Source organism: Bombus impatiens, unplaced genomic scaffold (assembly GCF_000188095.3).
Source record: "Bombus impatiens unplaced genomic scaffold, BIMP_2.2 scf_0637, whole genome shotgun sequence".
Classification (NCBI taxonomy): Eukaryota; Metazoa; Arthropoda; class Insecta; order Hymenoptera; family Apidae; genus Bombus; species Bombus impatiens.
This window is the reverse complement of record NT_177056.1, coordinates 1379764-1395643: the sequence shown is the minus strand read 5'-3', so window position 1 is coordinate 1395643 and position 15880 is coordinate 1379764. Positions and strand designations below refer to the sequence as shown.

Below are 15880 nucleotides of genomic sequence, written 5' to 3'. Positions count from 1 at the left end.
ACTTTTGAAAGCAACAGAGATCCGAAAATCAAAGGACTGCGTTAGAGCCCGTAGGCGAATGAACGAACGCGGAGAAGGAAGAGGAAAAGGAAAAGGAAAAGGGTTGTTGTACACGGTCGTACGAAAATATTGCAAGATACGGTAAATATTTGCTTTCTGGTCGGATACAAGATAGACAGGTGGATTCACGTAAAGTGCAGTCGCATTTTGGAAGCAAGCCATCTTTAACTTGAGCCGACTAAGTCGTCCTGCGGCGGCATAGCGAAATCACAAAGCTGAAAGTATCGAGATCTGTATAATTTTGTGTGCTACACTGGATTAACCGCGTAGTAGTGACACACTTATGCGAATATGAGTGTGTGGGAGTATGTGCGTCTCGAAAAACAGATGAATGTAACTGTCGGCGGTGTGGTATGAAAGATGATGAGACGAAGAAGGTGCTGAGACGCGTGCAAATGTATATCGACGAAGATCCTGGGAATCGTTTGTTAAATAAATCTACGACTATTTTGATATAAATTCTAAGCGTAACGTTAATGTTCCTTTAGTTTTATTTCGGCGATTAAGATCCACGATTGTCGACGGAAAGCTACCAGGACAATGAATCCTTCGTACACTGTGATATGGAAGTACAGCAGTGGAATTTCGCTGACAGTTTACCTTCATAAGCTTCTTCTTTCGCTGGATGGCCATTTTCATAGCGAGCTCTAATGCATCTCCGAGAAACTGTCAAAATATTTACGAAATGATAAATTTCAACACCGTGTACCGCTTCCCACTACTTTTAGAAACGATTTACGAACATCGTTCGAACTTTACGTGAATATACTCGTGTATTTTGAAGTAGAAAATATTTACATTGAAACAACCTAAATATATATATATATATAGGGTGTAAATATATTTATATAAAAGTCTATCGATTTGCGTAGTTTGGTCGAAAATTGTCACCGCGTAACAGCGTTGATTTTCGATGTTTATGAATATTCGGTTGACAACTAAGTGATTGCCGAGTGACAAATTTAGCAATTTGTAAGAAATTCGCCCTAATTTTAACGAATTATGTCGTTTATTATGTGCAAACATGACAAATAGGAATGTACTGTTTATTATTAATAATCGATAAAAAAGAAATGTTTCTAAGAAGTTAACAAATTTTTCCCAAATACTAATCTTTGTAATTTTCTCAGTACATAATTCCAACGAATGAGAATTTCTTCCGTACGATTGCCAAATAATTATCGATTATCTCGGGGTGAAATTTTGTCCACGTTTCTCCTCGTATTTCTATTCCATGAATTTCGGCTTCCGTAGATGTAGATGACATTCCTTTGAAGAACGGTGGTGGTGGTGGACCGGCGTGTCCAGAACGTTCAGACGTCACAGGAAATAAAAGTGGAATTTCGTGCGGAAAGGAATATTGCGAAGGTGATGGTGGAAACGGAATCCGTATGACCAAACGATCGATCTTTTTTTTTTTCTCGGCTACCATTATTTACTTGATAGAGTCCAAAAGAGAGTTCATATTCCTTTGGAAACGTGGAAATCGATAAAGATACATTTTTCCATATTTATGTTCCCTCTAACATGTGTCAAGAAACATAATATATAACCTTATAGTGAATTTTTTCGTATCAAACGTCCAGTTGTTATCAGGTTTGTAATGTAAGACCGTTAGAATTGTTGAAAATAATTCGATTCCAGAATGCTAGAATTATTTACAATTTTCAATTTAATATGAAAATGAAGTTTTGGTATAGTTTTGTAAAAAGTGGCGTTTCTTTGCAGCATTTCTTGAAAGAAACCGATCGTTAAACGATAGAAGCGGAATTTTTGCGATATACAGGAGAAATAATTCAACATCTTGGATCTTACGCTACAGATATACGGAAGACTCACGAAACGCAATTTTCTGAACCTTCGTGAACTTTGAGATGAGAGAAATCGCTGTTTCTTTGAAGCAATGGCCGTAAAGAATATATATTTCCTAGCAGAAAGAGCAACTCTATATTCCCTTTTGAAACTACCTGATACGCAGCCAACAATAATATCCCTCTGTATTTCGATTTATCAGATCTTTTTGCTCACTTTTGTCCAGAGACAGCTCTACATGGAAAGAGCTGCCTTAACCTCTTGCTGCGTGTTTCTCCATTCAAAAATTAAAAAAATAGTTCTCACGTTCAATAGCAAGATGAACAAAATTTCTTTTTCTTTGGAAAAAAATTGTCTTCTTCAGAATCGCAGATATTTTTGTACGTACTTGAAAAGAAACAAATTTTTAATGTTTCTTTCTCTTTCAGGAAAACTTGTTCTGCCCGTATGTCAAAGAGATGTTTTTTCCTTGTTTAATAGAAAAATACAACAAATTCTTTCTTCAGATAAAAAGTTTATTGTCTCAAATTATAGAAACTCTCCTTGAAAATGCTTTCCCTCTTTGGAAAATGTTTCTCCATTCAAAAATGATAGATATTCTTCTACTTTCTGGGATAGATGATCTCACGTTCTCAAAAAATTCATTCTCTTATTTGCTTTTCACTGGTATTAAATATTTTTCATTCAATTGTTATAGCGTTCAATGCTATATTCGACGTTAATAATTCAGGTGAAATTTTATTAGCATTGTCTAAAAATAGGATTAAATTTCGTTCCAAAAATCATCGGTAACTGAAGTTGAACTTTGACCTAAATTCACCTGGTGATGGTGAATCGAAATTGAAAAGCATCGGCTTGATGAATGACTGAATCGTATTTCATAATTGGTGAACTATAATTGATGGAACGGGTCCATTGTAAAAAGTTTCACAGGCAGTTACATTCGCATTTCTCATTCGCCGACTCTGTTATCAAAATCCTAAGCGAAGCTATATTTAATGCATAAATCTATTAGGCTATATAATGGCGATATAGCGGAACAGATAGCTTGCCGAAATGTATAATCGACGTTAAACTCTTATTTTCTTTCATCAACAGTTTTCACAAAAGTCTTTTACATTTTAAACCTTTATGTAGAATTATTATTTAGAATTTAGACTGGTAAATCCAGATTGCATCGAATAATTAGGCAAATGTCAAGCGTACTCGCGAAATTTCTCTCCAATCTCGACAATCAACGATAATCAAAATTAGCTGGATGTAAAGACCAAGCGAATATCTTCGTTGTTTTTTAACCACCCTGTACAATGGAAACTACGGAGACTTTAATTTAACAATTTGAAAAAACGTTTAACTTTACATGTTTTTTCAAATCGAGTTTCCAAAAAATTAGGTGGTCGTCGTCACTGTTTTTGAACCACCCTGTACAATGAAAAGTGTGGATACTTCAATTTAACAATTTGGAAGAAATTGACCCTAATTTTAATGTATTAGGTTGTATATTATGTGGAAACACGAGAAAAAGGAATTTTTATTATTAATAAGTGATAAAAAAGAAATGTTTCGAAGAAGTTAAAGAATTTAAATGGTATAAGAACCTTCGCTAAAAATTCCCATCTACGAAATATTTTACACACAAGATATATCCTGTATATATATGTATATACCCCATATATAGTAACATAGAAACTCGAAGAAGAAGTCGTTTGAAACACATGGATTTCCAAAAACAGCCGCAAGGTACCAGGAAACGGACCAGGTCGTTTCAACCACATCGACCAAATAAAAGCGACAATCGCCGCTCTCTTTCCTTGCTTGTCATAAAAGCAGCTTCGATCCAGGAAAGGCCAGCGATCTGACCGCTCCTAAATCTCGTTTCCTCGCGAGATTAAACGTCCCTTGGGTCTACAAGCATCATAGTTTTGCTCGTTGAAAGCAGAAGAGGAGAATGTGACTACAGTTCGTTTTTTCCAGTTTATGGGAAAAAAGAATTTTTCTGTTGTGTAAAACTCCTTGCGGAAAAGAATGTTTCCTTGTCTGGAACTTCTATTTGTATGAAGGAATTCAATTACGCATATTATGTACCGTCATCAAAGACAAAGGATCGGTTTTCAACTACTCTAATCCGAAATTCTATATCTCTTCCCAAATTTCATCCATTCGAAGCTATTCTTCGTTCGAATTCACCTTTGTCAAAAATACAAATCTCGTGCTCCTTAATCTCATCTCCTCTACCAAATTACAAATCTTGAACTTTGAAACCTGGATGTCTTGGAAGTCACGCGAAAATACCTACAGCTTTGTGCTAACCTCGTTCCAACTCACTTGCAACAAAAACAGAACACCCGCCTCTCAACTACCCAAACATAAAATCTCATTTCTCGCGTTAGCCTATATTCGGATCCGTTCGTCAAAAGCACAGGCCCAAGCCTTAAAATCTGGTTTCCTGGTCCAAATCTCAAACCATGGAGACCTGGACGTCTCTTTCTAAACAACGCGATAACGCCTATGTACACATTGCAATCCTAATCAACTTGAAACTCCCATTCTCCGGTGGCGTTCTTCGTTTGACTGGTGTTTGATCGGAAACACGAGTCTTACACTCCGTCAACAGCCCTAAAATCTTTTTTCTCGGACCGAATCTCAAGCTATAGGAACCTGGACGTCATCTTCTAAACAACGCAATAACACGTCTATCACCAACTTGGAAATTCCATTTCACGTTTCAAGCTTCATCCATCATCCTCTGCATAACTTCGCCAGTTCCACGCTCTCGTGTCCATCCTTTTAGCCAAACTTCCTATCATAAGTCAGTACCAAAGGAAACGCGTGTCGCTTGGCCGACAGTGGCCGCTACTCCGAGCGGAAGAGCGCGGTGTCGAGCGAGCGAGATTAAACGTCCCTTGGGTCTACAAGCATCATAGTTTTGCTCGTTGAAAGCAGAAGAGGAGAATGTGACTACAGTTCGTTTTTTCCAGTTTATGGGAAAAAAGAATTTTTCTGTTGTGTAAAACTCCTTGCGGAAAAGAATGTTTCCTTGTCTGGAACTTCTATTTGTATGAAGGAATTCAATTACGCATATTATGTACCGTCATCAAAGACAAAGGATCGGTTTTCAACTACTCTAATCCGAAATTCTATATCTCTTCCCAAATTTCATCCATTCGAAGCTATTCTTCGTTCGAATTCACCTTTGTCAAAAATACAAATCTCGTGCTCCTTAATCTCATCTCCTCTACCAAATTACAAATCTTGAACTTTGAAACCTGGATGTCTTGGAAGTCACGCGAAAATACCTACAGCTTTGTGCTAACCTCGTTCCAACTCACTTGCAACAAAAACAGAACACCCGCCTCTCAACTACCCAAACATAAAATCTCATTTCTCGCGTTAGCCTATATTCGGATCCGTTCGTCAAAAGCACAGGCCCAAGCCTTAAAATCTGGTTTCCTGGTCCAAATCTCAAACCATGGAGACCTGGACGTCTCTTTCTAAACAACGCGATAACGCCTATGTACACATTGCAATCCTAATCAACTTGAAACTCCCATTCTCCGGTGGCGTTCTTCGTTTGACTGGTGTTTGATCGGAAACACGAGTCTTACACTCCGTCAACAGCCCTAAAATCTTTTTTCTCGGACCGAATCTCAAGCTATAGGAACCTGGACGTCATCTTCTAAACAACGCAATAACACGTCTATCACCAACTTGGAAATTCCATTTCACGTTTCAAGCTTCATCCATCATCCTCTGCATAACTTCGCCAGTTCCACGCTCTCGTGTCCATCCTTTTAGCCAAACTTCCTATCATAAGTCAGTACCAAAGGAAACGCGTGTCGCTTGGCCGACAGTGGCCGCTACTCCGAGCGGAAGAGCGCGGTGTCGAGCGAGCGAGAAGGAGAAAGAGAGAGAGAGAAAGAGAGAGAGAGAGAGAGAGAGAGAGCATGCTCACAGCGGTGGTCTGGGTTCGCAGGAGAGTAGCTCGACGACGCTCACTCAGTGCGACAGCACGCGCGACCTCGACCGGACCAGCGTGGCTGATCCAAAGATCGTTTCGCGCCGTGAATCATTGCTCGCGCGCGGCAATGATACATTCCGTGTCATCTGATCCTTGTTTCTCAATCAAAGGGAATTTCTACGCTTGTCATCTCGGACTTTCGACTTTCTCCTCTCTGCCGAGGCTACTTAGGAAGATTTAAAACAAGTTGGAGGTGAGACGAACTATTTTACGAAGAGGAAGAGTCCTTTGAACTGGCTCGTTGGCGTGGAAACTGGTCAATTTGACACGCTACGGACGATATACGTGTTCTGGATCATTGTTGAGGCACGTTCTGTGATCCTTTAAGGGAATTGGAGTCGGCAAATGCTGGGAATTATTGCACGGATTTAAGGATTTATCGTGGCACTGCTGTTAGATCGTGTTTGAGGAAGTTTGACGGGGTTTGAGTGGCTCTTTTTCCCGGAGAAATGGTTTGTGTTTGCAGTTGGATGAAGGAGCTTGGTTCGAGTATTGTAACGGCTGGACGCAGTGGGTAGAAGTAATCTTGAACGTAATGGAAGTAACTGGGTGTTAATTCAAGAGGAGATGTTAATTCGAGAGGTTGGTGAGAGGAGTAATGGGATTTGAAGATCTCGACTAGAGTGGAAACGAAAATTGTTGCAGTCCAGAGAAAGAGTTGCTGGTTAATGATACGTGTTGTTTATGCAGCTGCGTTGCTGGAGGATGGGAAACGAGAAACGGAAAAGATAGGAAATGAAAATAGGATGCAGCAATGGTAGCATGATTTGGAGAAAATGGGAAATGGAAAATAAAGAAAATGGCAAATAGAAAATATACGGATGGAGAATTGAAGCGGGAAACGGAAGATATAGAAAACGAAAACGTAATACGAAAGGAAACTTTCAAATGAAAGTAGAGAAGTAGTGCAACAAAGAAAGAATCATAGAAAATAGGAAATGAAATACAATAGAAGGAAGAAATAGAAAAGTGAAATTAGACGATAGGAAAAGTGAAGAAGCAAGTAGAAATTTCAAGAAGAAGAGACAGAGAATTATAAACTGGAAAATAGAAAACGAGGAATTTGAAGGATTAAAAATAAAACTAGACCGCTACACTTGACTTTTAACCGTCATATACTTAGCCTAGTAATGAATCATCAAGACACTATCACTCTCGTTATGCTTTAAAGCTCGTTTTCTGCACCGAGAAATATCATTTCGAGAGACTTTCAAAACATGAAAAATTTCGCATTGCGCTAATGAATGTTTCCTCGCAACGCGTTTAGATCATTTTTGACACGTATTTAAGTCAAGATTACGTTAATTGAAACTCGATAAGATGATTTAAAGTGCTTGTGATGATTTGAAGGTCTTTGATTGGGAAATTTCAAGAATCCAAGTGAATTTCAATAGGATCAGATTTTTGATTGGATGGAGAAAGACTAACGGACCCTGGAAAAAGATCTAAAGATTTGTTACGTCGAAATTCCCAGTTCAGAATTATTTAAAAAATCACAAGTGGTTTAAAAAAAAGTGCAAAATTCCATACATAGAATTTCATGAAAGCTTCCATACAGAACGTCTTGGATTTCATATCGAGAGTACTTAACAGCAAGGCTACAAAAGTTAGCGTAATTTACTACGAATAGAGAGCCTAAATCACTATGAAAGCTTCCACGCCATCAAAGGGCTCTTTCTCGCGACGATTTATCCCGAAATCAACAGAAGAACGATCCCCATCTTTTGGAGTACCGGCAGTTACCGTATCGCGTCGTCGTATGAGGTTAAGTGCGCGTTCGATTCTCGTAAACCAAGGAATCGATCGCCTAGGAATTACGACGAATCATCAGTTCCCGGGCCATCCAGCTTTTTTCCTCTCCATTATCGATTCTTGAACACACTACAGTCGGAAGTATCTATGGATATTTATACAAATTCGTAGCTTTAAAAAGTCACGTAGTTTAATTGTATTTGATATATTAATTCGATATCAATTCACAGATTTAATTCTAATTTAAGAAACACGCGGAACGTCGTATAATTGGCAAGTTTTCAAACTGTACGAAAAGCTTTGTTCCATATTTCGTTCTACCAACTTGTACTTTCATCCTAACTTCTATCTATTTTGTATTGTTTATTCAAACTTTTATATGCACACATACATCATTATTTTTCTATTATTTACATTTTGTATTTCTTTATCCCTAACTTTACTCGCGTATTTTCCATTTATTTTCTTCGCTCTTTTACGATCGCTCTCTCGCCGATTGCGTTATGATTACCAGGATCCTTGTATATCTCGGCGCACTATGTATATTCCATGCGCTTTCAAACTTTCACGATGCCCATAAATGCATGGAAATTTTAGTTACGCGTTCGAGGATCCACGCGTGTTTTCGCTGCTGTTGTTTGAGAAAATCGCGGAAGCTCAGCGAGTTGGAATAGAATAGTTCTGGCGATATTTCGGGAAGTTTGGATTTCAGGTTAAACGCTTCTATATAATCCGAGAGCGTTCTAGAGTGACCACGGCTGTGCCGATGAGTTTTCCAGCTTTTTCGATTTACTGCGCTCTGTGGCCAACTTGGGTTCGTTTGTTCGCAATGGTAGTTGTGCGTAATTTGATAGAGTTTCGACGGATTGCTGGGTTTCTTTGGATTTACGTGCGAATGTTGGGAAACGAACTGGAATAACTCGGATATTGTGAGATTGGAAATGGTTTGTTGGGTGAATCGCAGATTTAAACATTTCAATGGATTCGTATTTAATTGACAATCGAAAAACGTAATGTTATAAGTCGCGATGGCCAGAATATACATGATTTGTATAGAAATTCAGTTTTATTTGGATTCTTTTTATCGTTGAAGGTAGATATTGACTTGACAGAGTTAAGTTGAGGGTCTCATACTAAATGGGCAAAATATTGAGTACTTAGAATCGAACGTGTAAGTCATAATCAGGGCTAGATACTTAAATGCTAATTAGGATGCGATATTTAAGTAGCAAGTGATAAATGAAAGCTGTGGCAAGAAATCAGTGATTGGAAAAGGTACCAATAATAGATAGTGAATTAGGGATTGAACTAAAAGTTGGAAAATTATTTTTTATTCAGATATTCTTACATACGACACGTTCGTGTCAGCCATACAATCAATATAAGATTAATTTCAGGAAATTGAGCCAAACAGTTACTTTCTGTTCAAAATTTTGTGTATCGTCTCCGGATAATTTACGGAAGTGGGTGTGGAAATAGAGCGTGGAATAAACGTCTGTTCGTGAAAATAAATTCAGCAGTTTGAATTAGTGCTTCTGTCAATCTAAATTACCGTTCTTTCAAAGCAATCAATCCATGGCTCATAAATATACCAGTTTAAATTATTATCAAGTTCGTTGCACTTAAATATTTTAATGTCAAACGCGAACCATCCTTCTCAAACTATTGACGATTAGTCGCTTCAAACTTAAAACAGTTTAGGAGAATTTAACAGTTTAGAAGATTTTATTTATTACTCCAGAGTAGCTTCTAACGCTGCAGTCGAAGTTTTAACAGTTTTAAATTTAATCTCAGGCCAAATCTTCTCCGAATAATAACTGTAAACTGAGTTCACCATGTGAGGAAGGAATTTCTAATTCTGAATCTAACTCAAGAATTTCTAAATATACATACTACGTGATTTAGAGTGGGCAATGTACACTGGGAAACACCGTGGAAATTTGTTTAGAAAGAGTTTCGGATTTTCAAACCAAACGAAACATCTTCAAACCGAAGATTAATCGCAGTTTCTTAAAAAGATGAAACTCGCAGGCCTAAACTTGCGTTCGTCGGCTAATTTAAAATTCAACAGTCAAGTTGAAAGTTTGCTCGTAGGATATTCCTATCCTGAATTCGTTAAGAAATACGAAAGAAACACATATAGCACTGCACGAAAGTCTTCTGTTTCAATAATAGCTCATGAATCTACTGTGATCGGACAGAAATAAATTACAAACTCGGTGTCGTAAAATTTCTCGTAATCTGTACGATGTAATAGGATAATTTCACTTGCCTGTCTTTATGGTGAATTTATCAACATTATTTGTTAACAAATATCGCTTAATATCATCCCAAAATAACATCAAGATTACGGGTCAACATAATAAATCCACGAAATAACAAATATTGCTTAATATTATGCCAAAATAATATCAGGATTACACATCGACATAATAAATCCACAAAATAACAAATATTAATTTATTTTTTAACAAATATTGCTTAATATTATCCCAAAATAACATCAAGATTGCAGGTCGACGTAATAAACCCAGAAAAGGAACTAAACTAAAGTTACAACCTAATCCACAAATACATAAGTATCGGTATACTTATGAATATACCATAGCGGATACCGTAGCATGCGAATATAACGTTTGATCGGAAAAAGATGGGACACTCTACCATGTGCATCATATTTATTCTCGAAGCAAAGCATTTTCATTTGATAGATGATCGTAAGATTCCTTCGTAGTAGATAACATCTTGCAACAGCAGCTGTAGACGGAGAGAAAAAATCGATGTGGAAATCTTCTTACACAAGGGACGAGTGCGTTCGTCAAAGGACTGAAAGAGATAGCTGGTGTCGCCTTCATTGTTATACCATTCCACCATCAACCGGTATTCCACTTTATTCGTCTCTCCTTTTCTGTCGTCACACCGACACAACAGTTAACGATGCTATAGACAAGGCGGACTGCTTTTCCAGCTGTACAAACATGATACACGATAAAGAGCTAAAGAAACACGTTTCTTCCATGTTGTTACCAATTCCGAAGGTTTCTCGGTTTGGATCTAACCTCCGTTCCACTTTGAGCTTTAATATCAAACAAGGTGGAAATGTGACCGCAGAATGAAAGTTTCATGAACAATTTCAAATTGCTAAATTTATGGTACGTTCGAACGAACCTTAACTCACCTTAATTCAAATCGTTTTAATATTCAGTTGATAGGAATTTTTATTGCTTCCTGGCGTACTGCGCTAGAGACGAAGCCTGATCAATTCTCTCTGTTGGAATATTTAGGATATTCTACATATAAAATACCGTAGAATCGAATAATTATTATAAATTATAGAACGAAATATTTGAAGTATTTGTGGTCGGTTGTTTTGATTATTAATTCTCTTATACGCTATTTAATTAACTCAGTGGTCGATATTTTACAGCAGGACTTTTGCATTAGTTCAGAGTCATTTGAAAGTATGATGCGTTTGCTAGCAAATGTTGCTGCGTTCCATCGTATTTCACCTGATAATCCACATTCTTAAGAGTACTTTGGCCCAGTTACATGTTTGTACAGCTGCGGGATTCTTCGCGAGTGAATCCATCTAAGCAATTCCACGCCGAAATTATTTTGCTTGGCGTTTAATGTCTGTTGTACAACTTGCAGAATATTTAAACCCAATCTGAGCATGGAACTGGCTCAAACGATTTGCGCTAACTCACCTAATAATATTCTTAGCGAGTATTGCGAAATTTAAAAGACATGGCACTCTGACAGCACTCTAATGATCGTTTTAAAAAGCAAATTAAACGAAGGACACCTTTGTAAGAATCTCATTACCACGCGAAAGAACAGATTAACATAAAACTGAATAACTCAATTCCAAGTGAAGTCTAAATAGATAAATAATCACGTTCTAAGTAAGACGCGACATGAATTCTAAATAAACAAATAATCGAATACTCGATAAAATACGAAATAAATTCTGCAGGAATATATTTGCTCGTTATATTAGGTTATTATGTATATAACGTATAATAAACAATACGGTATAGAAAATATGAAAATAATGTATAATTGTATTAACCTACTCGAGTACTTCACGAAAGAATATATACATGGCACAAAAATAAATGTCTTTAAAATAAATTCTACGAGATCGCGTTCGGTTGTTACACGAAGAGAATGAACAAATGTTACTTGGCAAAAAATTTCGACGTGAGAAAGACATCTGCGGAGAGAAGCTAGTTATGCACGAGAGTAAACTAATCATATTTTACACGCAAGATAACAGGATTTTTTTTTCATTTTCGCGTTCGAGAAGATAGTAGAGATTCCCTGGGTTCTCGTATTTTCACATCACGTTTCTATGTCAACCATATCATACGGATGCCCGTTTCCGTTGAAAAGTCGCAATTCCAGCGAATATTTATCAGAGCAACGAAACTCCTGCTAATAAATTCTAATTTAATAAATAGAATGTTACAAATGCGAAATATGCAACCGTTCTGTCGGTGTCATACAGTGGTTCGCGATTTTTCCATGTGTACCTACCTGTGACTCGATCTCTAAAAATATTTCCAACGCTTTTAAATTTCGCTTCCCTTTGACGGCTGTTCTTTAAGGTCGCGCCATTTGGTAAACCGTGAACTTTCGATTTTTTAATCCGTTCGAAAATTTGTCACGCGTCGAAGTAACGAGTAACTTCCGCGACCAAAGCAGATACTCGAACTCCTATTCTTTAGAAAGAAGAAAGTCGCTAGAGAGTCAGAGTTAGATGTCTGTCGAAAGGAAAGAACACTCGTGACAGCCAACGAGTAACAGATACTTGCCGATCCAAACTGGACCCTCAACCTGTTATTTCCTAGGAAGAAAAAAAAGGTCCCTAGAGAACACGAGTTCAGTGTATCAAACGCTTGGCCCAACCCTCGAATCGGACAGCCAAAATCTCGAGCATGCGAGCGCCAGAAAAAGCACAGAAGTCATCTCCTCTGCCAAGATTTCGCTCCGCATCATCGCTAGTGAACGCAGTTCGAAGCTTCGATCGGTTTTTTTCAACATTTCCGCGCAGCTGTTGCGTTTCACACCGATCGTTCCACATTTCACGCGTTCCCACGCGACGCCGCCTACCGTTCCACTGTCAACGACGTTAAAACGTCGACACGGGTCAACATTCGAGCGCGTCTCTTCGCTCGAGTTCCTCTTTCGTTCGCGGAGACGAATTAGTAAGCGTCGCACTTGGGGCGCTGGCGACAGAAATAGAAGGGTCTTAATCGGCTCGACTAGGGAATTCGAGAAATTTTCGATACTCAAGACGATTCGCTTCGAATATTTTTGTCTTCGATGTCAGGCTTCAGCGGTATTTTGATATTTGCAATATCATAATCGAATGCCTTTGAAGAATATTTCAATGGATTATAATTAAACATATTATCGTAATATTACAATTAGTATAGCAGCATCAGACATTTAATAATTTGACGAAAATGAAATATATTTCGACAATATTTAGGTAAAATGTATTTATTTGCGGTACATCCCATCCATATTTGAGCAGGAAATATTTGAAGAATATTCACGTACGATATATTGGGTTGGCAACTAAGTCAATACCGTTTAATGACAAAATCCGCGATCGCTTAGTTGCCAATCCAATGGTTGAAGAGTTTCTTAGTAAAATTTACTTGAACAATGCTCGTGTTGTCTATTAATCATTGATTTATGATAACCAGGAAAATGGCTTGTTAAACAATTGAAAACCTTGTTTATCTGCTATCCCCTCTGCTTTTTCTTTTTATTCGTTGGAACAATAGGAGTCGATGTTCATAGAACCGAAGACATCTGTGCTTTTTGTTTATGTCGTTTCTTCGTAGCGTCGATGCGTTCCATTTTTAACGCATGGAATTTGTTCTGAATACGGACGAACGTTCGTTTGTCAGTTAATCGATCTATAGTTGTGTTCGAACAGTTAACGTATTTGTTTAAAAAATTCGCGTTCGTACGACAAAGCACGCGCATGAAATTTCATGTAGCAGGAACCTCGGTTCAGAAACTCGGTTACGAGATTGCGCATCTGAAATTAAAAATTAAATATTAACCGTCGCAAAATACATTTAATCTACCTTGGAAAGATAATATGGTAATAAAAATTAATTGCACAGACCATAGAACGATCTAGTTACTTATATAAAACGAAATTATTCGTCGTCAATCTCGTTGAAACTGAATTAACCGAGAATAATTAACACCAAGCAAAAGTAATAATTTATCGCGAAGAATATCATACGAAACACTTTGCGTGCATGAAAAATTACGAAGCTGACAGGTTCTTGTTTCTTTAATTGTTAAATGCCGTTTTTACACTTCACTGTACTTCCAAGAAAATAGAAAAAGAGAGATAAAAAGTTAAAAAAAGACGGAAAAAATGGAGCCCTCGCGTGATGGTAACTTTTTCATCTATCTGTCACAGATCTGTGCTAATGGACGTTGATTCGTGTTTGCCGCTTGTATCGACCAAACGAGCCAGTAGAATACGATGATCGTGGTCAGACGATGCTATTCGTGTACAGTTGATAAGGGGAACGCCGGAAGTGGGGCATCCTACGATTGCTGTTGTTGATCGATTGCTTCGTCGGTTTACTATTTAGCGTTTTTCGCGATACAGTGACGGAATGTGTCGTGGACGAACGATTAGGTTTGAGGAAGGTCGCATTTAGTTGCTCGACGATCTTCTAGTTTCTCTCTTGGAAGAGACGTTACGAGATTTTATTTCTGAAATTTCTCATTCGACAGAGATTTTATTTTTCTTCCAACGCGAGGAAAAACGTTAAAACCTCGCTGGTTTGCTGAGGTTTGAAGAGCATTCTGAACTCTGCTATGTACTGGCAGATTTCTTTTTAGAGAAATAATTTTATGGAGTGTAGAATTTATTTTTTTAAATATAAAATACCAGGTGATTGAAGTTCGAGAGCTAATCCTGGATTTTGTTGATTCGCAGAGGTTCGCAGAGGATTGTAGATGTTATTAATCATCGAAAAATATTCCTTTTTGACGTTTGTTTGCCAATGAATGTTTCTAGAAATTCTCTATTCTTTTGCTATAACGTTTAAACTACATCTATCGCATAAACGTTTCCAATTACCGGAAAACGCATTTTGTGGCGGACGATTGCCGCCAACTGCTTCTACCACACACCAAAATAACAGCGAATGTGTCGTCAAAGCACGGTAATGGAGTCATTAGCCTATTAGTCGAGAAGATAATTCACTTCTCTCACAAATTTGATACTAAGCACTTTGCGGTGCCACGAAACCGGTTTCTCCTGTTCCTAAATACAACTCGATATGTCTTTCTATACTTAGTCCATAGTTGTGTAGAAAATGGCCGAACAATTATTTGCCAACTAACCACCACGTATCATTTCGAAAACCCGAATTACGCCAAGAAACGTGACGTGAGAAATGATTGTCCCCGATGACCTTGCACAGACTGGGGAAATTTTGCAACAGAACTTTAAATGATCGCATCATCGCATCAACATGGATAATGTTACAATGCGACTGGTCCCTTCAAATTTATCTCGGGGATAATAACGTAATATTGTAATCGAGTGCTTTCACGTTATTTATTAATTTATATCGCAATACGTGAGAACGATATTGATTCTTATACGTGGTGACGATTATGAAAACGATGGATCGTAAAAAGCCTAAAATTTGAAGTTGTATCGAATTTGTAATTTATCTTACGTTATGTCAATGTTACGGTACGATAATATGCGAGAAATTTTACGAAGAAAATATTTGGCTTAAATCACGTTCGTAGTCACTGGCAGAACGAAAATGTTAAAAATAAATATGACAAGATATAAAATCAACGAAACAAGACATTCGAAATCCTTTGCGACAAACATTTACTTTTCTTATCGAAAAATTTTATCTAGAATACTTTAAATGGTTCCAGAATCTGATTCACAAAGATTCTTGCGAATGAATTTATTACAATTTCTAGAAATCAAGACGCATTGTTCTCTGCGTAAATTGAAATCTTTACGTGTAATATATCAAATAAATTCGAATTGAACAAATGCGATTTAATTCAAAGGAATTAAAACACGGCATTATCAGTCGAGTCCATTCGAAGCCACTTTTTAAACTTATCGATTAATTTCTCCTTCATCGAGAGAGAAGAAACAACCACTCTTTCTACATTGGAAAACCCCGGCCCATTATCAATTTCAAGCGCAAAAATCGC

General features: G+C 37.5%; 1 protein-coding gene across 11 annotated transcripts in view; it reads left to right on the top strand.

Annotated features, from left to right (window-relative positions):
• The window catches only part of LOC100746626 (cAMP-specific 3',5'-cyclic phosphodiesterase), a 370153-nt gene that overhangs the window by 187132 nt on the left and 167141 nt on the right, over positions 1-15880 (top strand). For 2 of the 11 annotated variants that reach the window (XM_012389096.3, XM_012389095.3), the window contains exon 1: positions 5885-6083. The exons of 7 other annotated variants lie outside the window; for them this stretch is intronic. The gene's annotated coding sequence lies outside the window, so the exon portion shown is untranslated. Of the gene's footprint in view, positions 1-5884; positions 6084-15880 lie in introns of those variants that run through there. 2 more of the 11 variants (XM_012389098.3, XM_012389097.3) reach the window with 1 other exon arrangement.